The sequence below is a fragment of the Carassius carassius genome, chromosome 38, assembly GCF_963082965.1.
Source record: "Carassius carassius chromosome 38, fCarCar2.1, whole genome shotgun sequence".
Taxonomy (NCBI): Eukaryota; Metazoa; Chordata; class Actinopteri; order Cypriniformes; family Cyprinidae; genus Carassius; species Carassius carassius.
Genome location: NC_081792.1, coordinates 3,116,065 through 3,141,026, shown reverse-complemented (window position 1 = coordinate 3,141,026; position 24,962 = coordinate 3,116,065). Strand labels below are relative to the sequence as shown.

The 24,962-nt window shown below is 42.1% G+C and overlaps 20 non-coding genes across 20 annotated transcripts; 11 read left to right on the top strand and 9 right to left on the bottom strand.

The window, feature by feature from the left end:
• The first annotated feature begins 2,446 nt into the window (after positions 1–2,446).
• trnay-gua (transfer RNA tyrosine (anticodon GUA)) lies at positions 2,447–2,534 on the top strand. Its single transcript is given in 2 exon segments — positions 2,447–2,483; positions 2,499–2,534. It is a non-coding gene; the product is annotated as a tRNA-Tyr (tRNA).
• Positions 2,535–2,639: 105 nt separating this feature from the next.
• trnae-uuc (transfer RNA glutamic acid (anticodon UUC)) lies at positions 2,640–2,711 on the bottom strand. Its single transcript has one exon. It is a non-coding gene; the product is annotated as a tRNA-Glu (tRNA).
• A 348-nt stretch (positions 2,712–3,059) lies between these two features.
• On the top strand, positions 3,060–3,131 carry trnae-uuc (transfer RNA glutamic acid (anticodon UUC)). The gene has a single exon. It is a non-coding gene; the product is annotated as a tRNA-Glu (tRNA).
• An 8,617-nt stretch (positions 3,132–11,748) lies between these two features.
• On the top strand, positions 11,749–11,836 carry trnay-gua (transfer RNA tyrosine (anticodon GUA)). Its single transcript is given in 2 exon segments — positions 11,749–11,785; positions 11,801–11,836. It is a non-coding gene; the product is annotated as a tRNA-Tyr (tRNA).
• Positions 11,837–11,941: 105 nt separating this feature from the next.
• Positions 11,942–12,013, bottom strand: trnae-cuc (transfer RNA glutamic acid (anticodon CUC)). Its single transcript has one exon. It is a non-coding gene; the product is annotated as a tRNA-Glu (tRNA).
• Positions 12,014–12,152: 139 nt separating this feature from the next.
• On the top strand, positions 12,153–12,225 carry trnar-acg (transfer RNA arginine (anticodon ACG)). Its single transcript has one exon. It is a non-coding gene; the product is annotated as a tRNA-Arg (tRNA).
• A 1,051-nt stretch (positions 12,226–13,276) lies between these two features.
• Positions 13,277–13,364, top strand: trnay-gua (transfer RNA tyrosine (anticodon GUA)). Its single transcript is given in 2 exon segments — positions 13,277–13,313; positions 13,329–13,364. It is a non-coding gene; the product is annotated as a tRNA-Tyr (tRNA).
• Positions 13,365–13,469: 105 nt separating this feature from the next.
• trnae-cuc (transfer RNA glutamic acid (anticodon CUC)) lies at positions 13,470–13,541 on the bottom strand. The gene has a single exon. It is a non-coding gene; the product is annotated as a tRNA-Glu (tRNA).
• Positions 13,542–14,803: 1,262 nt separating this feature from the next.
• trnay-gua (transfer RNA tyrosine (anticodon GUA)) lies at positions 14,804–14,891 on the top strand. Its single transcript is given in 2 exon segments — positions 14,804–14,840; positions 14,856–14,891. It is a non-coding gene; the product is annotated as a tRNA-Tyr (tRNA).
• A 105-nt stretch (positions 14,892–14,996) lies between these two features.
• trnae-cuc (transfer RNA glutamic acid (anticodon CUC)) lies at positions 14,997–15,068 on the bottom strand. The gene has a single exon. It is a non-coding gene; the product is annotated as a tRNA-Glu (tRNA).
• Positions 15,069–15,207: 139 nt separating this feature from the next.
• On the top strand, positions 15,208–15,280 carry trnah-aug (transfer RNA histidin (anticodon AUG)). The gene has a single exon. It is a non-coding gene; the product is annotated as a tRNA-His (tRNA).
• A 1,051-nt stretch (positions 15,281–16,331) lies between these two features.
• trnay-gua (transfer RNA tyrosine (anticodon GUA)) lies at positions 16,332–16,419 on the top strand. The gene is given in 2 exon segments: positions 16,332–16,368; positions 16,384–16,419. It is a non-coding gene; the product is annotated as a tRNA-Tyr (tRNA).
• A 105-nt stretch (positions 16,420–16,524) lies between these two features.
• trnae-cuc (transfer RNA glutamic acid (anticodon CUC)) lies at positions 16,525–16,596 on the bottom strand. The gene has a single exon. It is a non-coding gene; the product is annotated as a tRNA-Glu (tRNA).
• Positions 16,597–17,857: 1,261 nt separating this feature from the next.
• trnay-gua (transfer RNA tyrosine (anticodon GUA)) lies at positions 17,858–17,945 on the top strand. Its single transcript is given in 2 exon segments — positions 17,858–17,894; positions 17,910–17,945. It is a non-coding gene; the product is annotated as a tRNA-Tyr (tRNA).
• A 105-nt stretch (positions 17,946–18,050) lies between these two features.
• On the bottom strand, positions 18,051–18,122 carry trnae-cuc (transfer RNA glutamic acid (anticodon CUC)). The gene has a single exon. It is a non-coding gene; the product is annotated as a tRNA-Glu (tRNA).
• A 138-nt stretch (positions 18,123–18,260) lies between these two features.
• Positions 18,261–18,333, top strand: trnar-acg (transfer RNA arginine (anticodon ACG)). Its single transcript has one exon. It is a non-coding gene; the product is annotated as a tRNA-Arg (tRNA).
• A 1,245-nt stretch (positions 18,334–19,578) lies between these two features.
• trnae-cuc (transfer RNA glutamic acid (anticodon CUC)) lies at positions 19,579–19,650 on the bottom strand. The gene has a single exon. It is a non-coding gene; the product is annotated as a tRNA-Glu (tRNA).
• Positions 19,651–20,963: 1,313 nt separating this feature from the next.
• trnae-cuc (transfer RNA glutamic acid (anticodon CUC)) lies at positions 20,964–21,035 on the bottom strand. Its single transcript has one exon. It is a non-coding gene; the product is annotated as a tRNA-Glu (tRNA).
• Positions 21,036–21,465: 430 nt separating this feature from the next.
• trnae-uuc (transfer RNA glutamic acid (anticodon UUC)) lies at positions 21,466–21,537 on the top strand. Its single transcript has one exon. It is a non-coding gene; the product is annotated as a tRNA-Glu (tRNA).
• A 2,885-nt stretch (positions 21,538–24,422) lies between these two features.
• On the bottom strand, positions 24,423–24,494 carry trnac-gca (transfer RNA cysteine (anticodon GCA)). The gene has a single exon. It is a non-coding gene; the product is annotated as a tRNA-Cys (tRNA).
• Between the last annotated feature and the right edge of the window lie 468 nt (positions 24,495–24,962).

Sequence of the window (24,962 nt, the reverse complement as noted above, 5' to 3'; positions counted from 1 at the left end):
TTTTCCCTTTCACTTAATTTAACTATTTTTCCTTTACCAATTTCACCCTACTTTTTATTCTTTATTGTGTGTCATACCTCTTTGAATTTAGTTTTTTATTTTGTCTCATGCATTTACACTTTTTTATATTATTTGACTGTCTATTTTATTTGCTCTATTTTATTATCACTTTTTACATAACAATTTCTAACCATAATTCTTTATTTTTTACTTCTCTTTCCTTTTTTGTCCACCCCTGTAATACAACTTTAATGTAGACACTTCATCCCTTGCTCCCACTCCCACTGCACTGGGCTCAAAGAATTTTCTCCCCTTTCACACAAGCATCAAAATGCAAAAACCTATTATATATCTTGATTCAAACTTTATTGATACTATTTTCCTAAACTCATTCACACTTTCTACACTCTTTATTGAGCCAGAGTGCTTATTCTTGCATACTTTCTCCCTTTATCTAAGGGATAATCAGTCATTAATTGTCCTTTTATTATCAAGGCTCATCATACATTCATCCCTCTCAAGTGGATCTGGGTTGAGTCCAATTCTGCCAAGTCACACCGAAGTGACGGTCCAGGAACGGTGCTCAACCCTTACCCACCCAATACGGAATTTATTTGTTCATACATTCATCATCGTTCACACATTCATTCGTCCAGACACAGTTACATCCACACAACAAAACACCGCTCTTCCTAGAGCATCCTTAAGGGCCCATCCGTTCAGACCTTTGAGACTTTTCACTTTATACTTTCTCAAAGCCGTATCCGTGGGGCTTTTCCTCGCGAATCCTTAACTAATCTGCTTCTCCGTTTAACACTGTCCTTCCTAGGCCCAGCTCTCCAATAAACACAGACCATTGCATACAATGTCTTTCTGCTTACACCATCTTTGTTTTAAATCAAGGTGACCTTCCAAGGCTTTCCTATTAATAAACCAAATATGTGCATGCAGTTATTTCTTCTGGAGTAAAACCCCTTTTTCAATTTAGATATCCTAATATTTTTCTAAATTTGGAAGAGCAGATTTTAAGTGTCCTTACCACTCAGAACTGACCTCAACCAACACAAACGAATTTTATAAGCAAAAATGCTTACCTTATTTTATGGTGGCCACCCGGTTGTTTTGATCATCGGTCAGCTCAAAAGTGGTTGTCAACTCTGCTGCTCTTTTCCAGTCCCATCTGGGGTGCCAAATATGTGGTGTCGTCTGCCAGTTCTCCGAAGAATCACACTCAGTCAGGGATTTTTCTCTCAGAAGAAAATACTTTATTTTACAGAAAATAAAGCAGAGAGTCCTTGCAAGGAGATCTCCCGAATGTTATTTGGTCTCTCTTTATATACATTAAATGGGGCGGTTCCACATAGTCAAACATTTCCTTATGATTACAATTATAATACCTCCCTAGAGAGGAGAGGCCCCCTGCTTGATTTATTCTAAACAAAGGCCCTGTATGTATGTCTGACCATATGTTTCTCCTCAGTTTTGTACATTCCAGCATGTATCTTTCTATTACCTATAAGATTATAATGGAGTAATAACTAGCAACAAAAATGGCTAGATTCACATTGATTATATACTTGTTTAATTAAAATCTTACTAATAAAAATCTTCCACAACTGCAGGCTGCCAGCCAGTTGATTTTCGAATGAACAATTTCATCGCTACTCTGTAACTGCTTCATTACTTTGAAGGGTGTAATGCCATGTTGTTTTGATGTCACGGGCTTGCCATTTTGAAGCCTTATCACTAATTGTCACCTGGACATTTAGAATAAGTTGTAAACTGAGTTAAACTGAAGGAGCGAATAATCAGCAACTTTGCTGATTTAAAATTTGTCTCACTTTCATTATTACCCACACAATGTCATTTTTGTATCTTGACAGAGTGACAATAGGTAGTTTTTCCTCTAGATAACGGTTGCCGTGTGTGTTTTCAAATGGATGACACAAGTATTTTCACCTGGAAAAGAGCTTAATTACAAGTTCGAGGTATCAGTTCAGCAATCACAGGAATCTGCCCAAATAAACTGAACTCCCGGGGTGAGTAAAAAAAAAACAGATCGCTTGAATGCATACAACACTATATAATTCAGAAAACCGTCCTTTTGGATAATTCTTGTTTTGCCAAATTATTATCACATTGTTACAGTCGCAGACCTAAAGCAACAGGCCACTACAAGATCCTGCGCCCACACTGACCACATGTATGGAAAGTGCGCCAGAAGCCAATGGCCAGTTTAAGGTTTCCAAATCCCATATGGTCTAGCGCTTAGGATTCCTGGTTTTCACCCAGGCGGCCCAGGTTTGACTCCCGGTATGGGAACGCATGCTCCTTTTTGATTCCCTCCTCAACAATCCAGCACATCTTCCTGCACCAGAAGTGACTTTTTGCCCAGCAGTAGAGCTACAAGACCGTGATATGTCGAGGTTCTGTCTAACACTTTGCCCCTTTGATAGCTCAGCTGGTAGAGCGGAGGACTGTAGGTTGGAGTGTTGGCAATCCTTAGGTTGCTGGTTCGACTCCGGCTCGAAGGAGGTCTTTTTTTTAAGTGCTCACCATTTTTTTGGTTTGGAGCTGGCTTTCTCGCAGCTGTTAGCAGAGCTTGAATTCGAAGTCCACAATTGGAAGCCAAAAGAGCTTTCCCTGACCGGGAATCGAACCCAGGCCACGGCAGGGAAAGCGCCGAATCCTAACCACTAGACCACCAGGGAGGGGCTGGTGGGTTGGTGGGCTTACCTCCTGAAAACAAGGTGAGAATAAGCAGACAGCAATGCTTGCCACTGTCTCATCTAAAACCAACAACTCTGTAGCAATCAGGAGTCTTTACTATTGGTGGGCCAGTGGCGCAATGGATAACGTGTCTGACTACAGATCAGAAGATTCTAGGTTCACTGAACCTAGGTTCACAAAAACCGTCCTTTTGGATAATTCTTGTTTTGCCAAATTATTATCACATTGTTACAGTCGCAGACCTAAAGCAACAGGCCACTACAAGATCCTGCGCCCACACTGACCACATGTATGGAAACTGCGCCAATGGCCAGTTTAAGGTGTCCAAATCCCATATGGTCTAGCGGTTAGGATTCCTGGTTTTCACCCATGTGGACCGGGTTCGACTCCTGGTATGGGAACGCATGCTGCTTTTTGCTTCCCTCCTCAAAAATCCAGCACATCTTCCTGCACCAGACGTCGAGGTTCTGTCTAACACTTTGCCCCTTCTATAGCTCAGCTGGTAGAGTGGAGGACTGTAGGTTGGAGTGTTGGCAATCCTTAGCTTGCCACTGTCTCATCTAAAACCAACAACTCTGTAGCAATCAGGGGTCTTTACTAGCGGTGGGCCAGTGGCGCAATGGATAATGTGTCTGAATACGGATCAGAAGATTCTCGGTTTGACTCCTGGCTGGCTAGCTCTGTGCTTGTTTTTCTCCAGCTTATTTTGTTGTTGTGTTTTTTTTTTTCTTCTCCAAAATCCAGAAGAAAAGACAAATCTTCAGGCATTCTTCTTTTTTTCCAAAAAAGACATATTCTGCACACCCTTTCTGATGTCTAGGGAAGACACGGACATGCTTCGGTATTGTCATTCGTCTCACAAGCACTCCGACAAGCACGGCGATTAAAGGGGAAAAAAACTGCAGGCTGGCAGCCAGTTGATTTTCGAATGAACAATTTCATCGCTACTCTGTAACTGCTTCATTACTTTGAAGGGTGTAATGCCATGTTGTTTTGATGTCACGGGCTTGCCATTGTGAAGCCTTATCACTAATTGCCACCTGGACATTGAGAAATAAATTGTAATCTGCATTAAACTGAACGAGCGAATAATCAGCAACTTTGCGGATTAAAAATTGGTCTCACTTTCATTATTAACCTCACAATATGTCAATTTTGTACTTTGACAGACCGATGATAGTCAGATTTTCATCTAGATAACGGTTGCAATGTGTGTTTTCAGATGCATGACACAAGTATTTTCACCTGGACAAGAGCTTAATTACCAGTTCAAGGTATCAATTCAGCAATCACAGGAATCTGCCCAAATAAACTGAACTCCTGGGGTGAGTAAAAAAAACAGATCCCTTGAATGCATACAATGTCAATGTCAATGTCACCTTTATTTATATAGGGCTTTAAACAAAATACATTGCGTCAAAGCAACTGAACAACATTCATTAGGAAAACAGTGTCAATAATGCAAAAATGATAGTAAAAGGCAGTTCATCATTGGATTCAGTTATGTCATCTCTGTTCAGTTAAATAGTGTCTGTGCATTTATTTGCAATCAAGTCAACGATATCGCTGTAGATGAAGTGTCCCCAACTAAGCAAGCCAGAGGCGACAGTGGCAAGGAACCGAAACTCCATTGGTGACAGAATGGAGAAAAAAACCTTGGGAGAAACCAGGCTCAGTTGGGGGGCCAGTTCTCCTCTGACCAGACGAAACCAGTAGTTCAATTCCAGGCTGCAGCAAAGTCAGATTGTGCAGAAGAATCATCTGTTTCCTGTGGCCTTGTCCTGGTGCTCCTCTGAGACAAGGTCTTTACAGGGGATCTGTATCTGGGGCTCTAGTTGTCCTGGTCTCCACTGTCTTTCAGGGATGTAGGGGTCCTTTCTAGGTGCTGATCCAGCATCTGGTCTGGCTACGTACTGGATCCGGGTGACTGCAGTGACCGTCTGATCTAGACACAGACTGGATCTGGTGGCCACGGTGACCTCGGAGCAAGAGAGAAACAGACAAATATTAGCGTAGATGCCATTCTTCTAATGATGTAGCAAGTACATAGGGTTTTATGGGAAGTGTTTCCGGTTCCAGTTTACCTAATTAATGCAGCCTAAAAATCCTTTAACGGATTTGGATAATAAAAGCATATTAGTATGTTATGTGTATGCCAGGATAAAGAGATGGGTCTTTAATCTAGATTTAAACTGCAAGAGTGTGTCTGCCTCCCGAACAATGTTAGGTAGGTTATTCCAGAGTTTGGGCGCCAAATAGGAAAAGGATCTGCCGTCTGCAGTTGATTTTGATATTCTAGGTATTATCAAATTGCCTGAGTTTTGAGAACGTAGCGGACGTAGAGGATTATAATGTAAAAGGAGCTCATTCAAATACTGAGGTGCTTAACCATTCAGGGCTTTATAAGTAATAAGCAATATTTTAAAATCTATGCAATGCTTGATAGGGAGCCAGTGCAGTGTTGACAGGACCGGGCTAATATGGTCATACTTCCTGGTTCTAGTAAGAACTCTTGCTGCTGCATTTTGGACTAGCTGTAGTTTGTTTACTAAGCGTGCAGAACAACCACCCAATAAAGCATTACAATAATCTAACCTTGAGGTCATAAATGCATGGATTAACATTTCTGCATTTGACATTGAGAGCATAGGCCGTAATTTAGATATATTTTTTAGATGGAAAAATGCAGTTTTACAAATGCTAGAAACTTGGCTTTCTAAGAAAAGATTGCGATCAAATAGCATACCTAGGTTCCTAACTGATGTCGAAGAATTGACAGAGCAACCATCAAGTCTTAGACAGTGTTCTAGGTTATTACAAGCAGAGTTTTTAGGTCCTATAATTAACACCTCTGTTTTTTTTCAGAATTTAGCAGTAAGAAATTACTCGTCATCCAGTTTTTTATATCGACTATGCAATCCATTAGTTTTTCAATTTGGTGTATTTCACCGGGCTGCGAAGAAATATAGAGCTGAGTATCATCAGCATAACAGTGAAAGCTAACACCATGTTTCCTGATGATATCTCCCAAGGGTAACATATAAAGCGTGAAGAGTAGCGGCCCTAGTACTGAGCCTTGAGGTACTCCGTACTGCACTTGTTATCGATAGGATACATCTTCATTCACTGCTACGAACTGATGGCGGTCATATAAGTACGATTTAAACCACGCTAATGCACTTCCACTGATGCCAACAAAGTGTTCAAGTCTATGCAAAAGAATGTTGTGGTCAATTGTGTCAAACGCAGCACTAAGATCCAATAAAACTAATAGAGAGATACACCCACGATCAGATGATAAGAGCAGATCATTTGTAACTCTAAGGAGAGCAGTCTCAGTACTATGATACGGTCTAAATCCTGACTGGAAATCCTCACATATACCATTTTTCTCTAAGAAGGAATATAATTGTGTGGATACCACCTTTTCTAGTATCTTGGACAGAAAAGGGAGATTCGAGATTGGTCTATAATTAACTAGTACAACACTATATAATTCAGAAAGCCGTCCTTTTGGATAATTCTTGTTTTGCCAAATTATTATCACATTGTTACAGTCGCAGACCTAAAGCAACAGGCCACTACAAGATCCTGCGCCCACACTGACCACATGAATGGAAAGTGCGCCAATGGCCAGCTTAAGGTGTCCAAATCCCATATGGTCTAGCGGTTAGGATTCCTGGTTTTCACCCAGGCGGCCTGGGTTTGACTACGGTATGGGAACGCATGCTCCTTTTTGCTTCCCTCCTCAAAATTCCAGCACATCTTCCTGCACCAGATGTCGAGGTTCTGTCTAGTACTTTGCCCCTTCGATAGCTCAGCTGGTAGAGTGGAGGACTGTAGGTTGGAGTGTTGGCGATCCTTAGGTCGCCGGCTCCAAGGAGGTCTTTTTTTCAAGTGCTCACCATTTTTTTTGGTTTGGAGCTGGCTTTCTCGCAGCTGTTAGCAGAGCTTGAATTCGCAGTCCACAATTGGAAGCCAAAAGAGCTTTCACTGACCAGGAATCGAACCCGGGCCGCGGGGGTGAGAGCGCCGAATCCTAACCACTAGACCACCAGGGGGGGGATGGTGGGCCCAACATCCCCAATCCATCACTAATTTCCACCTGGACATTTAGAATAAGTTGTAAACTGAGTAAAACATAAGGAGCGAATAATCAGCAACTTTGCCGATTAAAAATTGGTCTCAATTTCATTGTTACCCTCACAATGTCATTTTTGTATCTTGACAGAGTGACAATAAAATATTAACTTATAGTAAAATATAACTTAATTCACACCATATTTCTGATATTATCGATCAATCTTATCAGATTAACTTTGATCGTTCACTTTTATTTTATATCCGTGAGTGCAGTACACCTGCAAAGCGTTAGCACTCGTTAGCTTGTCATTAGCGTTTTCATTCGAACCTATCGCTGTTTTCTTTTCTCCTCTCCCTCGCTCCAGTTTTTCACAAGTTCATCAAACAACCGCAGTAAGAATTTTCATCAAGCACGGTGAGTAATGGCTTCTCCTATCATTGTTTCTTGCACCTCTTGCCACATGTACAGTTTATCTATCTCTGTCGCTGATGAGGGATTCACATGTGATAAATGCAGGGAAATAGTTAGGCTGACAGAGAAGATTTCAGAATTAGAGACACGCATCCAAACTTTAATTGAGGACAGTAAGAATGTTAGGGCTCTAGATATGGCTTTGGATGCGTCTAGCTCAGGGATTCCTGTACATTGTTCGGTTCCGGAAACAGAGCCCCAGCAGCAGGGCAACTGGGTGACGGTGAGGCAGCGTAGTCGTGGGTCAAAACACCGCTCTTCTGTTCCGATCAAAACATTAAACAGGTTCTCCCCACTCAGTGATGCACCCACTGAGAAACCTGATGAAAGTGCTCTAGTTATTGGTGATTCTATTGTACGGAACGTCAATATAGAGACACCAGCCACCATAGTCAAATGTTTACCGGGACATCTTGGCAAATTTAAAAGTGCTGGCTAATGCTAAACGTAAATACAGTAAGATTGTTATTCATGCCGGCGCTAATGATGTTCGACTTCGCCAGTCGGAGATCACTAAAAATAATATTAAAGAGGTGTGTGAACTTGCAAGCACGATGTCAGACACTGTAATATGCTCTGGTCCCCTCCCTGCTTACCGTGGTGATGAGATTCATAGCAGATTGTCATCACTCAATGGCTGGATGTCTAAGTGGTGCCCACAGAATAACATAGGTTTCATAGACAATTGGACGAGCTTTTGGGGCAGACCTGACCTGTTTAAAAGAGATGGTCTTCATCCCTCCTGGGGTGGCGCCACTCTTCTCTCTAGAAATATGGCAAATAGTCTTAGTGTTTATACTTGACTAACTGGGGCCCAGGTCAGGAAGCAGACAGACTGGCTAAACCGACCGTCTGCTAGCTGCCTCCCGTCACAGAGGTCAGTTAATTCTCAGCACATAGAGACTCTTTCACCTAGATATCACACTATACAGACTGTGTCTGTTCCCCGAACTAGAAAATACAAAAAACGTCCAAACCAAGTTAAGATTAACAATTAAAAACAAATAAAAAACAGAAGCAATATGGATAAACAAATGATAAAGCTTGGCTTATTGAATATCAGATCCCTTTCTACGAAAACACTTTTTGTAAATAATATGATCACTGATCATAATATAGATGTACTCTGTTTGACAGAAACCTGGCTAAAACCTGATGATTACATTATTTTAAATGAGTCCACCCCCCAAGATTACTGTTATAAACATGAGCCACGTCTAAAAGGCAAAGGTGGAGGTGTTGCTTCAATTTAAAACAACGTTTTCAGGATTTCTCAGAGGGCAGCTTCAAGTATAACTCGTTTGAAGTAATGGTACTTCATATAACATTATCCAAAGAAACAAATGTTAATGATAAATCGCCTGTTATGTTTGTACTGGCTACTGTATACAGGCCACCAGGGCACCATACAGACTTTATTAAAGAGTTTGGTGATTTTACATCCGAGTTAGTTCTGGCTGCAGATAAAGTTTTAATAGTTGGTGATTTTAATATCCATGTTGATAATGAAAACGATGCATTGGGATCAGCATTTATATACATTCTGAACTCTATTGGTGTTAGACAACACGTTTCAGGACCTACTCATTGTCGAAATCATACTCTAGATTTAATACTGTCACATGGAATTGATGTTGATGGTGTTGAAATTATTCAGCCAAGTGATGATATTTCAGATCATTATTTAGTTCTTTGCAAAATTCATATAGCCAAAATTGTAAATTCTACTTCTTGTTACAAGTATGGAAGAACCATCACTTCTAACACAAAAGACTGCTTTTTAAGTTATCTTCCTGATGTAACCAAATTCCTTAGCATATCCAAAACCTCAGAACAACTTGATGATGTAACAGAAACTATGGACTCTCTCTTTTCTAGCACTTTAAATAAAGTTGCTCCTTTACGCTTAAGGAAGGTTAAGGAAAACAGTTTGACACCATGGTATAATGAGCATACTCGCACCCTAAAGAGAGCAGCCCGAAAAATGGAGCGCAGCTGGAGGAAAACAAAACTAGAGGTATTTCGTATTGCTTGGCGGGAAAGTAACATATCCTACAGAAAAGCATTAAAACTGCTAGATCCGATTACTTTTCTTCTCTTTTAGAAGAAAACAAACTTAACCCCAGGTATTTATTCAATACAGTGGCTAAATTAATGAAAAATAAAGCCTCAACAAGTGTTGACATTTCCCAACACCACAGCAGTAATGACTTTATGAACTACTTTACTTCTAAAATCGATACTATTAGAGATAAAATTGCAACCATTCAGCCGTCAGCTACAGTATCACATCAGACAGTGCACTATAGACCCCCTGAGGAAAAGTTCCACTCATTCTCTACTATAGGAGAGGAAGAATTGTATAAACTTGTTAAATCATCTAAACCAACAACATGTATGTTAGACCCTATACCATCTAAGCTCCTGAAAGAGGTGCTTCCAGAAGTCATAGATCCTCTTCTGACTATTATTAATTCCTCATTGTCATTAGGACATGTCCCCAAAACCTTCAAACTGGCTGTTATTAAGCCTCTCATCAAAAAACCACAACTTGACCCCAAAGAACTAGTTAATTATAGACCAATCTCGAATCTCCCTTTTCTGTCCAAGATACTAGAAAAGGTGGTATCCACACAATTATATTCCTTCTTAGAGAAAAATGGTATATGTGAGGATTTCCAGTCAGGATTTATATCGTATCATAGTACTGAGACTGCTCTTCTTAGAGTTACAAATGATCTGCTCTTATCATCTGATCGTGGGTGTATCTCTCTATTAGTTTTATTGGATCTTAGTGCTGCGTTTGACACAATTGACCACAACATTCTTTTGCATAGACTTGAATACTTTGTTGGCATCAGTGGAAGTGCATTAGCATGGTTTAAATCGTACTTATATGACCGCCATCAGTTCATAGCAGTGAATGAAGATGTATCCTATCGATCACAAGTGCAGTATGGAGTACCTCAAGGCTCAGTACTAGGGCCGCCACCTTCACGCTTTATATGTTACCCTTGGGAGATATCATCAGGAAACATGGTGTTAGCTTTCACTGTTATGCTGATGATACTCAGCTCTATATTTCTTCGCAGCCCGATGAAACACACCAATTTGAAAAACTAATGGATTGCATAGTCGATATAAAAAACTGGATGACGAGTAATTTCTTACTGCTAAATTCTGAAAAAACAGAGGTGTTAATTATAGGACCTAAAAATTCTGCTTGTAATAACCTAGAACACTGTCTAAGACTTGATGGTTGCTCTGTCAATTCTTCGTCATCAGTTAGGAACCTAGGTGTGCTACTTGATCGCAATCTTTCCTTAGAAAGCCACATTTCTAGCATTTGTAAAACTGCATTTTTCAATCTCAAAAATATATCTAAATTACGGCCTATGCTCTCAATGTCAAATGCAGAAATGTTAATCCATGCATTTATGACCTCAAGGTTAGATTATTGTAATGCTTTATTGGGTGGTTGTTCTGCACGCTTAGTAAACAAACTACAGCTAGTCCAAAATGCAGCAGCAAGAGTTCTTACTAGAACCAGGAAGTATGACCATATTAGCCCGGTCCTGTCAACACTGCACTGGCTCCCTATCAAGCATCGCATATTCTCCATTCTGTCACCGATGGAGTTTTGGTTCCTTGCCGCTGTCGCCTCTGGCTTGCTTAGTTGGGGACACTTCATCTACAGCGATATCGTTGACTTAATTGCAAATAAATGCACAGACACTATTTAACTGAACAGAGATGATATAACTGAATCCAATGATGAACTGCCTTTAACTATCATTTTTGCATTATTGACACTGTTTTCCTAATGAATGTTGTTCAGTTGCTTTGATGCATTGTATTTTGTTTAAAGCGCTATATAAATAAAGGTGACATTGACATTGACATTGACAATAGGCAGTTTTTCCTCTAGATAACGGTTGCCGTGTGTGTTTTCAAATGGATGACACAAGTATTTTCACCTGGAAAAGAGCTTAATTACCAGTTCGAGGTATCAATTCAGCAATCACAGGAATCTGCCCAAATAAACTGAACTCCCGGGGTGAGTAAAAAAAAACAGATCCCTTGAATGCATGCAACACTATATAATTCAGAAAACCGTCCTTTTGGATAATTCTTGTTTTGCCAAATTATTATCACATTGTTACAGTCGCAGACCTAAAGCAACAGGCCACTACAAGATCCTGCGCCCACACTGACCACATGTATGGAAAGTGCGCCAGAAGCCAATGGCCAGTTTAAGGTTTCCAAATCCCATATGGTCTAGCGCTTAGGATTCCTGGTTTTCACCCAGGCGGCCCAGGTTTGACTCCCGGTATGGGAACGCATGCTCCTTTTGGATTCCCTCCTCAAAAATCCAGCACATCTTCCTGCACCAGAAGTGACTTTTTGGCCAGCAGTAGAGCTACAAGACCGTGATATGTCGAGGTTCTGTCTAACACTTTGCCCCTTTGATAGCTCAGCTGGTAGAGCGGAGGACTGTAGGTTGGAGTGTTGGCAATCCTTAGTTCGCTGGTTCGACTCCGGCTCGAAGGAGGTCTTTTTTTCAAGTGCTCACCATTTTTTTGGTTTGGAGCTGGCTTTCTCGCAGCTGTTAGCAGAGCTAGAATTCGCAGTCCACAATTGGAAGCCAAAAGAGCTTTCCCTGACCAGGAATCGAACCCGGGCCACGGCGGTGAGAGCGCCGAATCCTAACCACTAGACCACCAGGGAGGGGCTGGTGGGCTGGTGGGCTGGTGGGTTGGTGGGCTTACCTCCTGAAAACAAGGTGAGAATAAGCAGACAGCAATGCTTGCCACTGTCTCATCTAAAACCAACAACTCTGTAGCAATCAGGGGTCTTTACTATTGCTGGGCCAGTAGCGCAATGGATAATGCGTCTGACTACGGATCAGAAGATTCTAGGTTCGACTCCTGGCTGGCTCGCTCTGTGCTTGTTTTTCTCCGGCTTATTTTGTTGTTGTGTTTTTTTTTCTCTTCTCCAAAATCCAGAAGAAAAGGCAAATCTTCAGGCATTCTTCTTTTTTTCCAAAAAAGACATATTCTGCACACCCTTTTCGATGTCTAGGGAAGACACGGACATGCTTCGGTATTGTCATTCGTCTCACAAGCACTCCGACAAACTCGGCGATTAAAGGGGAAATAAACTGCAGGCTGGCAGCCAGTTAATTTTCGAATGAACAATTTCATCGCTACTCTGTAACTGCTTCATTACTTTGAATGGTGTAATGCCATGTTGTTTTGATGTCACGGGCTTGCCATTTTGAAGCCTTATCACTAATTGCCACCTGGACATTGAGAATAAATTGTAATCTGCATTAAACTGAACGAGCGAATAATCAGCAACTTTGCAGATTAAAAATTGGTCTCACTTTCATTATTAACCTCACAATATGTCAATTTTGTACTTTGACAGACCGATGATAGTCAGATTTTTATCTAGATAACAGTTGCAATGTGTGTTTTCAGATATATGACACAAGTATTTTCACCTGGACAAGAGCTTAATTACCAGTTCAAGGTATCAATTCAGCAATCATAGGAATCTGCCCAAATAAACTGAACTCCCGGGGTGAGTAAAAAAAACAGAACCCTTGAATGCATACAACACTATATAATTCAGAAAACCGTCCTTATGGATAATTCTTGTTTTGCCAAATTATTATCACATTGTTACAGTCGCAGACCTAAAGCAACAGGCCACTACAAGATCCTGCGCCCACACTGACCACATGTATGGAAAGTGCGCCAGAAGCCAATGGCCAGTTTAAGGTTTCCAAATTCCATATGGTCTAGCGCTTAGGATTCCTGGATTTCACCCAGGCGGCCCAGTTTTGACTCCCGGTATGGGAACGCATGCTCCTTTTTGATTCCCTCCTCAAAAATCCAGCACATCTTCCTGCACCAGAAGTGACTTTTTGGCCAGCAGTAGAGCTACAAGACCGTGATATGTCGAGGTTCTGTCTAACACTTTGCCCCTTCGATAGCTCAGCTGGTAGAGCGGAGGACTGTAGGTTGGAGTGTTGGCAATCCTTAGGTCGCTGGTTCGACTCCGGCTCGAAGGAGGTCTTTTTTTCAAGTGCTCACCATTTTTTTGGTTTGGAGCTGGCTTTCTCGCAGCTGTTAGCAGAGCTTGAATTCGCAGTCCACAATTGGAAGCCAAAAGAGCTTTCCCTGACCGGGAATCAAACCCGGGCCGCGGCGGTGAGAGCGCCGAATCCTAACCACTAGACCACCAGGGAGGGGCTGGTGGGCTGATGGTCTGGTGGGCCGGTGGGCTTACCTCCTGAAAACAAGGTGTGAATAAGCAGACAGCAATGCTTGCCAATTTCACATCTAAAACCAACAACTCTGTAGCAATCAGGGGTCTTTACTATTGGTGGGCCAATGGCGCAATGGATAACGTGTCTGACTACGGATCAGAAGATTCTAGGTTCAACTCCTGGCTGGCTCGCTCTGTGCTTGTTTTTCTCCGGCTTATTTTGTTGTTGTGTTTTTTTCTCTACTCCAAAATCCAGAAGAAAAGGCAAATCTTCAGGCATTCTTCTTTTTTTCCAAAAAAGACATATTCTGCACACCCTTTCCGATGTCTAGGGAAGACACGGACATGCTTCGGAATTGTCATTCGTCTCACAAGCACTCCGACAAGCTCGGCGATTAAAGGGGAAATAAACTGTAGGCTGGCAGCCAGTTGATTTTCGAATGAACAATTTCATCGCTACTCTGTAACTGCTTCATTAGTTTGAAGGGTGTAATGCCAAGTTGTTTTGATGTCACGGGCTTGCCATGTTGAAGCCTTATCACTAATTGCCACCTGGACATTGAGAATAAATTGTAATCTGCATTAAACTGAACGAGCGAATAATCAGCAACTTTGCAGATTAAAAATTGGTCTCACTTTCATTATTAACCTCACAATATGTCAATTTTGTACTTTGACAGACCGATGATAGTCAGATTTTCATCTAGATAACGGTTGCAATGTGTGTTTTCAGATGCATGACACAAGTATTTTCACCTGGACAAGAGCTTAATTACCAGTTCAAGGTATCAATTCAGCAATCACAGGAATCTGCCCAAATAAACTGAACTCCCGGGGTGAGTAAAAAAAAACAGATCCCTTGAATGCATGCAACACTATATAATTCAGAAAACCGTCCTTTTGGATAATTCTTGTTTTGCCAAATTATTATCACATTGTTACAGTCGCAGACCTAAAGCAACAGGCCACTACAAGATCCTGCGCCCACACTGACCACATGTATGGAAAGTGCGCCAGAAGCCAATGGCCAGTTTAAGGTTTCCAAATCCCATATGGTCTAGCGCTTAGGATTCCTGGTTTTCACCCAGGCGGCCCAGGTTTGACTCCCGGTATGGGAACGCATGCTCCTTTTGGATTCCCTCCTCAAAAATCCAGCACATCTTCCTGCACCAGAAGTGACTTTTTGGCCAGCAGTAGAGCTACAAGACCGTGATATGTCGAGGTTCTGTCTAACACTTTGCCCCTTTGATAGCTCAGCTGGTAGAGCGGAGGACTGTAGGTTGGAGTGTTGGCAATCCTTAGTTCGCTGGTTCGACTCCGGCTCGAAGGAGGTCTTTTTTTCAAGTGCTCACCATTTTTTTGGTTTGGAGCTGGCTTTCTCGCAGCTGTTAGCAGAGCTAGAATTCGCAGTCCACAATTGGAAGCCAAAAGAGCTTTCCCTGACCAGGAATCGAACCCGGGCCACGGCGGTGAGAGCGCCGAATCCTAACCACTAGACCACCAGGGAGGGGCTGGTGGGCTGGTGGGCTGGTGGGTTGGTGGGCTTACCTCCTGAAAACAAGGTGAGAATAAGCAGACAGCAATGCTTGCCACTGTCTCATCTAAAACCAACAACTCTGTAGCAATCAGGGGTCTTTACTATTGCTGGGCCAGTAGCGCAATGGATAATGCGTCTGACTATGGATCAGAAGATTCTAGGTTCGACTCCTGGCTGGCTCGCTCTGTGCTTGTTTTTCTCCGGCTTATTTTGTTGTTGTGTTTTTTTTTCTCTTCTCCAAAATCCAGAAGAAAAGGCAAATCTTCAGGCATTCTTCTTTTTTTCCAAAAAAGACATATTCTGCACACCCTTTTCGATGTCTAGGGAAGACACGGACATGCTTCGGTATTGTCATTCGTCTCACAAGCACTCCGACAAACTCGGCGATTAAAGGGGAAATAAACTGCAGGCTGGCAGCCAGTTAATTTTCGAATGAACAATTTCATCGCTACTCTGTAACTGCTTCATTACTTTGAATGGTGTAATGCCATGTTGTTTTGATGTCACGGGCTTGCCATTTTGAAGCCTTATCACTAATTGCCACCTGGACATTGAGAATAAATTGTAATCTGCATTAAACTGAACGAGCGAATAATCAGCAACTTTGCAGATTAAAAATTGGTCTCACTTTCATTATTAACCTCACAATATGTCAATTTTGTACTTTGACAGACCGATGATAGTCAGATTTTTATCTAGATAACAGTTGCAATGTGTGTTTTCAGATATATGACACAAGTATTTTCACCTGGACAAGAGCTTAATTACCAGTTCAAGGTATCAATTCAGCAATCATAGGAATCTGCCCAAATAAACTGAACTCCCGGGGTGAGTAAAAAAAACAGAACCCTTGAATGCATACAACACTATATAATTCAGAAAACCGTCCTTATGGATAATTCTTGTTTTGCCAAATTATTATCACATTGTTACAGTCGCAGACCTAAAGCAACAGGCCACTACAAGATCCTGCGCCCACACTGACCACATGTATGGAAAGTGCGCCAGAAGCCAATGGCCAGTTTAAGGTTTCCAAATTCCATATGGTCTAGCGCTTAGGATTCCTGGATTTCACCCAGGCGGCCCAGTTTTGACTCCCGGTATGGGAACGCATGCTCCTTTTTGATTCCCTCCTCAAAAATCCAGCACATCTTCCTGCACCAGAAGTGACTTTTTGGCCAGCAGTAGAGCTACAAGACCGTGATATGTCGAGGTTCTGTCTAACACTTTGCCCCTTCGATAGCTCAGCTGGTAGAGCGGAGGACTGTAGGTTGGAGTGTTGGCAATCCTTAGGTCGCTGGTTCGACTCCGGCTCGAAGGAGGTCTTTTTTTCAAGTGCTCACCATTTTTTTGGTTTGGAGCTGGCTTTCTCGCAGCTGTTAGCAGAGCTTGAATTCGCAGTCCACAATTGGAAGCCAAAAGAGCTTTCCCTGACCGGGAATCAAACCCGGGCCGCGGCGGTGAGAGCGCCGAATCCTAACCACTAGACCACCAGGGAGGGGCTGGTGGGCTGATGGTCTGGTGGGCCGGTGGGCTTACCTCCTGAAAACAAGGTGTGAATAAGCAGACAGCAATGCTTGCCAATTTCACATCTAAAACCAACAACTCTGTAGCAATCAGGGGTCTTTACTATTGGTGGGCCAATGGCGCAATGGATAACGTGTCTGACTACGGATCAGAAGATTCTAGGTTCAACTCCTGGCTGGCTCGCTCTGTGCTTGTTTTTCTCCGGCTTATTTTGTTGTTGTGTTTTTTTCTCTACTCCAAAATCCAGAAGAAAAGGCAAATCTTCAGGCATTCTTCTTTTTTTCCAAAAAAGACATATTCTGCACACCCTTTCCGATGTCTAGGGAAGACACGGACATGCTTCGGAATTGTCATTCGTCTCACAAGCACTCCGACAAGCTCGGCGATTAAAGGGGAAATAAACTGTAGGCTGGCAGCCAGTTGATTTTCGAATGAACAATTTCATCGCTACTCTGTAACTGCTTCATTAGTTTGAAGGGTGTAATGCCATGTTGTTTTGATGTCACGGGCTTGCCATGTTGAAGCCTTATCACTAATTGCCACCTGGACATTGAGAATAAATTGTAATCTGCATTAAACTGAACGAGCGAATAATCAGCAACTTTGCAGATTAAAAATTGGTCTCACTTTCATTATTAACCTCACAATATGTCAATTTTGTACTTTGACAGACCGATGATAGTCAGATTTTCATCTAGATAACGGTTGCAATGTGTGTTTTCAGATGCATGACACAAGTATTTTCACCTGGACAAGAGCTTAATTACCAGTTCAAGGTATCAATTCAGCAATCACAGGAATCTGCCCACATAAACTGAACTCCCGGGGTGAGTAAAAAAAACAGATCCCTTGAATGCATACAACACTATATAATTCAGAAAAACGTCCTTATGGATAATTCTTGTTTTGCCATATTATTATCACATTGTTACAGTCGCAGACCTAAAGCAACATGCCACTACAAGATCCTGCGCCCACACTGACCACATGTATGGAAAGTGCGCCAGAAGCCAATGGCCAGTTTAAGGTTTCCAAATTCCATATGGTCTAGCGCTTAGGATTCCTGGATTTCACCCATGCGGCCCAGTTTTGACTCCCGGTATGGGAACGCATGCTCCTTTTTGATTCCCTCCTCAAAAATCCAGCACATCTTCCTGCACCAGAAGTGACTTTTTGGCCAGCAGTAGAGCTACAAGACCGTGATATGTCGAGGTTCTGTCTAACACTTTGCCCCTTCGATAGCTCAGCTGGTAGAGCGGAGGACTGTAGGTTGGAGTGTTGGCAATCCTTAGGTCGCTGGTTCAACTCCGGCTCGAAGGAGGTCTTTTTTTCAAGTGCTCACCATTTTTTTGGTTTGGAGCTGGCTTTCTCGCAGCTGTTAGCAGAGCTTGAATTCGCAGTCCACAATTGGAAGCCAAAAGAGCTTTCCCTGACCGGGAATCAAACCCGGGCCGCGGCGGTGAGAGCGCTGAATCCTTACCACTAGACCACCAGGGAGGGCTGGTGGGCTGATGGGCTGGTGGGCTGGTGGGCTTACCTCCTGAAAACAAGGTGTGAATAAGCAGACAGCAATGCTTGCCAATTTCACATCTAAAACCAACAACTCTGTAGCAATCAGGGGTCTTTCCTATTGGTGGGCCAGTGGCGCAATGGATAACCCGTCTGACTACGGATCAGAAGATTCTAGGTTCGACTCCTGGCTGGCTCGCTCTGTGCTTGTTTTTCTCCGGCTTATTTTGTTGTTGTGTTTTTTTTCTCTTCTCCAAAATCCAGAAGAAAAGGCAAATCTTCAGGCATTCTTCTTTTTTTCCAAAAAAGACATATTCTGCACACCCTTTTCGATGTCTAGGGAAGACACGGACATGCTTCGGTATTGCAATTCGTCTCACAAGCACTCCGACAAGCTCGGCGATTATAGGGGTAATAAACTGCAGGCTGGCAGCCAGTTGATTTACGAATGAACAATTTCATCGCTACTCTGTAACTGCTTCATTACTTTTTTGAAGGGTATAATGCCATGTGGTTTTGATGTCATGGGCTTGCCATTTTGAAGCCTTATCACTAATTGCCACCTGGCCATTTAGAATAAGTTGTAAACTGAGTTAAACTGAAGGAGCGAATAATCAGCAACTTTGCCGATTAAAAATTGGTCTCACTTTCATTGTTACCCTCACAATGTCATTTTTGTATCTTGACAGAGTGACAATAGGCAGTGTTTCCTCTAGATAACGGTTGCCGTGTGTGTTTTCAAATGGATGACACAAGTATTTTCAACTGGAAAAGAGCTTAATTACCAGTTCGAGGTATCAATTCAGCAATCACAGGAATCTGCCCAAATAAACTGAACTCCCGGGGTGACTAAAAAAAAACAGATCCCTTGAATGCATAAAACACTATATAATTCAGAAAACCGTCCTTTTGGATAATTCTTGTTTTGCCAAATTATTATCACATTGTTACAGTCGCGGACCTAAAGCAACAGGCCACTACAAGATCCTGCGCCCACACTGACCACATGTATGGAAAGTGCGCCAGAAGCCAATGGCCAGTTTAAGGTTTCCAAATCCCATATGGTCTAGCGCTTAGGATTCCTGGTTTTCACCCAGGCGGCCCAGGTTTGACTCCCGGTATGGGAACACATGCTCCTTTGTGATTCCCTCCTCAAAAATCCAGCACATCTTCCTGCACCAGAAGTGACTTTTTGGCCAGCAGTAGAGCTACAAGACCGTGATATGTCGAGGTTCTGTCTCACACTTTGCCCCTTTGATAGCTCAGCTGGTAGAGCGGAGGACTGTAGGTTGGACTGTTGGCAATTCTTAGGTCGCTGGTTGGACTCCGGCTTGATGGAGGTCATTTTTTCAAGTGCTCACCATTTTTTTGGTTTGGAGCTGGCTTTCTCGCAGCTGTTAGCAGAGCTAGAACTCGCAGTCCACAATTGGAAGCCAAAAGAGCTTTCCCTGACTGGGAATCGAACCCAGGCGGCAGCAGTGAGAGAGCCGAATCCTAACCACTAGACCACCAGGGAGGGGCTGGTGGGTTGGTGGGCTTACCTCCTGAAAACAAGGTGAGAAAAAGCAGACAGCAATGCTTGCCACTGTCTCATCTAAAACCAACAACTCTGTAGCAATCAGGGGTCTTTACTATTGGTGGGCCAGTGGCGCAATGGATAACGTGTCTGACTATGGATCAGAAGATTCTAGGTTTGACTACTGGCTGGCTCGCTCTGTGCTTGTTTTTCTCCGGCTTATTTTGTTGTTGTGTTTTTTTTCTCTTCTCCAAAATCCAGAAGAAAAGGCAAATCTTCAGGCATTCTTCTTTTTTTCCAAAAAAGACATATTCTGCACACCCTTTTCGATGTCTAGGGAAGACACGGACATGCTTCGGTATTGCCATTCATCTCACAAGCACTCCGACAAGCTCGGCGATTATAGGGGAAATAAACTGCAGGCTGGCAGCCAGTTGATTTTCGAATGAACAATTTCATCGCTACTCTGTAACTGCTTCATTACTTTGAAGGGTATAATGCCATGTGGTTTTGATGTCATGGGCTTGCCATTTTGAAGCCTTATCACTAATTGTCACCTGGACATTTAGAATAAGCTGTAAACAGAGTTAAACTGAAGGAGCGAATAATCAGCAACTTTGCCGATTACAAATTGGTCTCACTTTCATTGTTACCCACACAATATCATTTTTGTATCTTGACAGAGTGACAATAGGCAGTTTTTCCTCTAGATAACGGTTGCCGTGTGTGTTTTCAAATGGATGACACAAGTATTTTCACCTGGAAAAGAGCTTAATTACCAGTTCGAGGTATCAGTTCAGCAATCACAGGAATCTGCCCAAATAAACTGAACTCCCGGGGTGAGTAAAAAAAAACAGATCCCTTGAATGCATACAACACTATATAATTTAGAAAACCGTCCTTTTGGATAATTCCTGTTTTGCCAAATTATCACATTGTTACAGTCGCAGACCTAAAGCAACAGGCCACTACAAGATCCTGCGCCCACACTGACCACATGTATGGAAAGTGCGCCAGAAGCCAATGGCCAGTTTAAGGTTTGCAAATCCCATATGGTCTAGCGCTTAGGATTCCTGGTTTTCACCCAGGCGGCCTAGGTTTGACTCCCGGTATGGGAACGCATGCTCCTTTTTGATTCCCTCCTCAAAAATCCAGCACATCTTCCTGCACCAGAAGTGACTTTTTGGCCAGCAGTAGAGCTACAAGACCGTGATATGCCGAGGTTCTGTCTAACACTTTCCCCTTTGATAGCTCAGCTGGTAGAGCGGAGGACTGTTGGAAGCCAAAAGACACAATTGGAAGCCAAAAGAGCTTTCCCTGACCGGGAATCGAACCCGGGCCACGGCAGTGAGAGCACCGAATCCTAACCACTAGACCACCAGGGAGGGGCTGGTGGGCTGGTGGGTTGGTGGGTTGGTGGGCTTACCTCCTGAAAACAAGGTGAGAATAAGCAGACAGCAATGCTTGCCACTGTCACATCTAAAACCAACAACTCTGTAGCAATCAGGGGTCTTTACTATTGGTGGGCCAGTGGCGCAATGGATAACGCGTCTGACTACGGATCAGAAGATTCTAGGTTCACTGGAATCTGCCCAAAAAAACTGAACCCCAGGGGTGAGTAAAAAAACAGATCCCTTGAATGCATACAACACTATGTAAATCAGAAAACTGTCCTTTTGGATAATTCTTGTTTTGCCAAATTATTATCACATTGTTACAGTCGCAGACCTAAAGCAACAGGCCACTACAAGATCCTGCACCCACACTGACCACATGTATGGAAAGTGCGCTAATGGCCGGTTTAAGTTGTCCAAATCCCATATGGTCTAGTGGTTAGGATTCCTGGTTTTCACCCAGGGGGCCAGGGTTCGACTCCCGGTATGGGAACGCATGCTCCAAAATCCAGAAGAAAAGGCAAATCTTCAGGCATTCTTCTTTTTTTCCAAAAAAGACATATTCTGCACACCCTTTCCGATGTCTAGGGAAGACACGGACATGCTTCGGTATTGTCATTCGTCTCACAAGCACTCCGACAAGCTCGGCGATTAAAGGGGAAATAAACTGCAGGCTGGCAGCCAGTTGATTTTCGAATGAACAATTTCATCGCTACTCTGTAACTGCTTCATTACTTTGAAGGGTGTAATGCCATGTTGTTTTGATGTCACGGGCTTGCCATTTTAAGTGTTTTAAGTGTAGTTGGTGATTTTAATATCCATGTTGATAATGAAAACGATGCATTGGGATCAGCATTTATAGACATTCTGAACTCTATTGGTGTTAGACAACACGTTTCAGGACCTACTCATTGTCGAAATCATACTCTAGATTTAATACTGTCACATGGAATTGATGTTGATGGTGTTGAAATTATTCAGCCAAGTGATGATATCTCAGATCATTATTTAGTTCTTTGCAAAATTCATATAGCCAAAATTGTAAATTCTACTTCTTGTTACAAGTATGGAAGAACCATCACTTCTAACACAAAAGACTGCTTTTTAAGTTATCTTCCTGATGTATCCAAATTTCTTAGCATATCCAAAACCTCAGAACAACTTGATGATGTAACAGAAACTATGGACTCTCTCTTTTCTAGCACTTTAAATAAAGTTGCTCCTTTACGCTTAAGGAAGGTTAAGGAAAACAGTTTGACACCATGGTATAATGAGCATACTCGCACCCTAAAGAGAGCAGCCCGAAAAATGGAGCGCAGCTGGAGGAAAACAAAACTAGAGGTATTTCGTATTGCTTGGCGGGAAAGTAACATATCCTACAGAAAAGCATTAAAAATTGCTAGATCCGATTACTTTTCTTCTCTTTTAGAAGAAAACAAACATAACCCCAGGTATTTATTCAATACAGTGGCTAAATTAACGAAAAATAAAGCCTCAACAAGTGTTGACATTTCCCAACACCACAGCAGTAATGAGTTTATGAACTACTTTACTTCTAAAATCGATACTATTAGAGATAAAATTGCAACCATTCAGCCGTCAGCTACAGTATCACATCAGACAGTGCACTATAGACCCCCTGAGGAACAGTTCCACTCATTCTCTACCATAGGAGAGGAAGAATTGTATAAACTTGTTAAATCATCTAAACCAACAACATGTATGTTAGACCCTATACCATCTAAGCTCCTGAAAGAGATGCTTCCAGAAGTCATAGATCCTCTTCTGACTATTATTAATTCCTCATTGTCATTAGGACATGTCCCCAAAACCTTCAAACTGGCTGTTATTAAGCCTCTCATCAAATAACCACAACTTGACCCCAAAGAACTAGTTAATTATAGACCAATCTCGAATCTCCCTTTTCTGTCCAAGATACTAGAAAAGGTGGTATCCACACAATTATATTCCTTCTTAGAGAAAAATGGTATATGTGAGGATTTCCAGTCAGGATTTAGACCGTATCATAGTACTGAGACTGCTCTTCTTAGAGTTACAAATGATCTGCTCTTATCATCTGATCGTGGGTGTATCTCTCTATTAGTTTTATTGGATCTTAGTGCTGCGTTTGACACAATTGACCACAACATTCTTTTGCATAGACTTGAATACTTTGTTGGCATCAGAGGAAGTGCATTAGCATGGTTTAAATCGTACTTATATGACCGCCATCAGTTCGTAGCAGTGAATGAAGATGTATCCTATCGATCACAAGGGAGTACCTCAAGGCTCAGTACTAGGGCCGCTACTCTTCACGCTTTATATGTTACCCTTGGGAGATATCATCAGGAAACATGGTGTTAGCTTTCACTGTTATGCTGATGATACTCAGCTATATATCTCAACGAGACCAGATAAAACTTCCCAATTATCTAAGCTAACAGAATGTGTTAAAAATGTAAAAGATTGGATGACAAATAATTTTCTCCAATTAAATTCGGATAAGACAGAGATATTAATTATTGGACCAAAAAACACTACACAGAATCTTGTAGATTACAATCTGCAACTAGACGGATGTACTGTTACTTCCTCTACAGTCAGAAATCTGGGTGTTATATTAGACAGCAATTTGTCTTTTGAAAATCATATTTCCAATGTTACAAAAACTGCATTCTTCCATCTTAGAAACATTGACAAGCTACAAAACATGTTATCTGTTTCTGATGCAGAAAAGCTAGTTCATGCATTCATGACCTCTAGACTGGACTATTGTAATGGACTTCTAGGTGGTTGTCCTGCTTTGTCAATAAACAAGCTACAGGTAGTCCAAAATGCAGCAGCTAGAGTCCTTACGAGGTCAAGAAAATATGATCATATTACCCCAATTTTACAGTCTCTGCACTGGCTAGTGGCTTTTGGTAGTTCCTAGGATAGCAAAGTCCACTAAAGGAGGTAGAGCTTTCTCACATTTGGCTCCCAAACACTGAAATAGCCTTCCTGATAATGTTCAGGGTTCAGACACACTCTCTCTGTTTAAATCTAGATTAAAAACACATCTCTTTCGCCAAGCATACGAATAATGTATCTTTTAAATTGTGAGTGTAGTTGCATCTGATCAAAACGTAGACCTATTGATCTGCAGACAAATGCTCTGTCGTTGAGCTATAACCCGTACTGCATTAGCACAAACCACAAAAATGAACTTATGTCAAGGATTTGTTTATTCCTAATATGCCCAAAGGAGGCACATGGAATGAACCTGGGATTTCTTGATTTACAATGAAACGCTGTGCCATTGAGATATAACCGCATACAGTATGAGCACAAAAAGGCAGGAAGATATGGCTACACATATTCCTAACCTGCCAAATCCAAAGGGGGCACCCAGATTTGAACTGGGGACCTCTTGATCTGCAGTCAAATGCTCTACCACTGAGCTATACCCCCACAGACTCCTTGTACCATAGCCTCACACAAGAGGACAGACTCAATTTTGAATAAAGTTTTTGGATATTACAAGCATGCCATATACAAAAAAGAACCTCTCGAGAGGATGTGCCACTGAGTTACAATCACATACAGAATCTTTCTATATAGATATGTTTGCACTTATTCCTAATCTGCCAAATCCATAAGCGGCACCCGATTTTGAACCGAGGGCCTCTTGATCTGCACTCAAATGCTCTACCACTCAACTATGCCCCCACATCTTTGCAGATAAATTCTCTTTAAATAAGCCATACCCCTACAGACTTCTGTGTTTAGAGCCAAATATTAAGTTAGATCCTACGATTCAACAATATCAAACATTGACTCCTTCACTGTAAACTTAGGTCTTTGGTTACTCCAAATCAGAATCAACAACTCTACAACTCAAACCCTCCAAATAAGTCCAAAGGAGACACCCAGATTTGA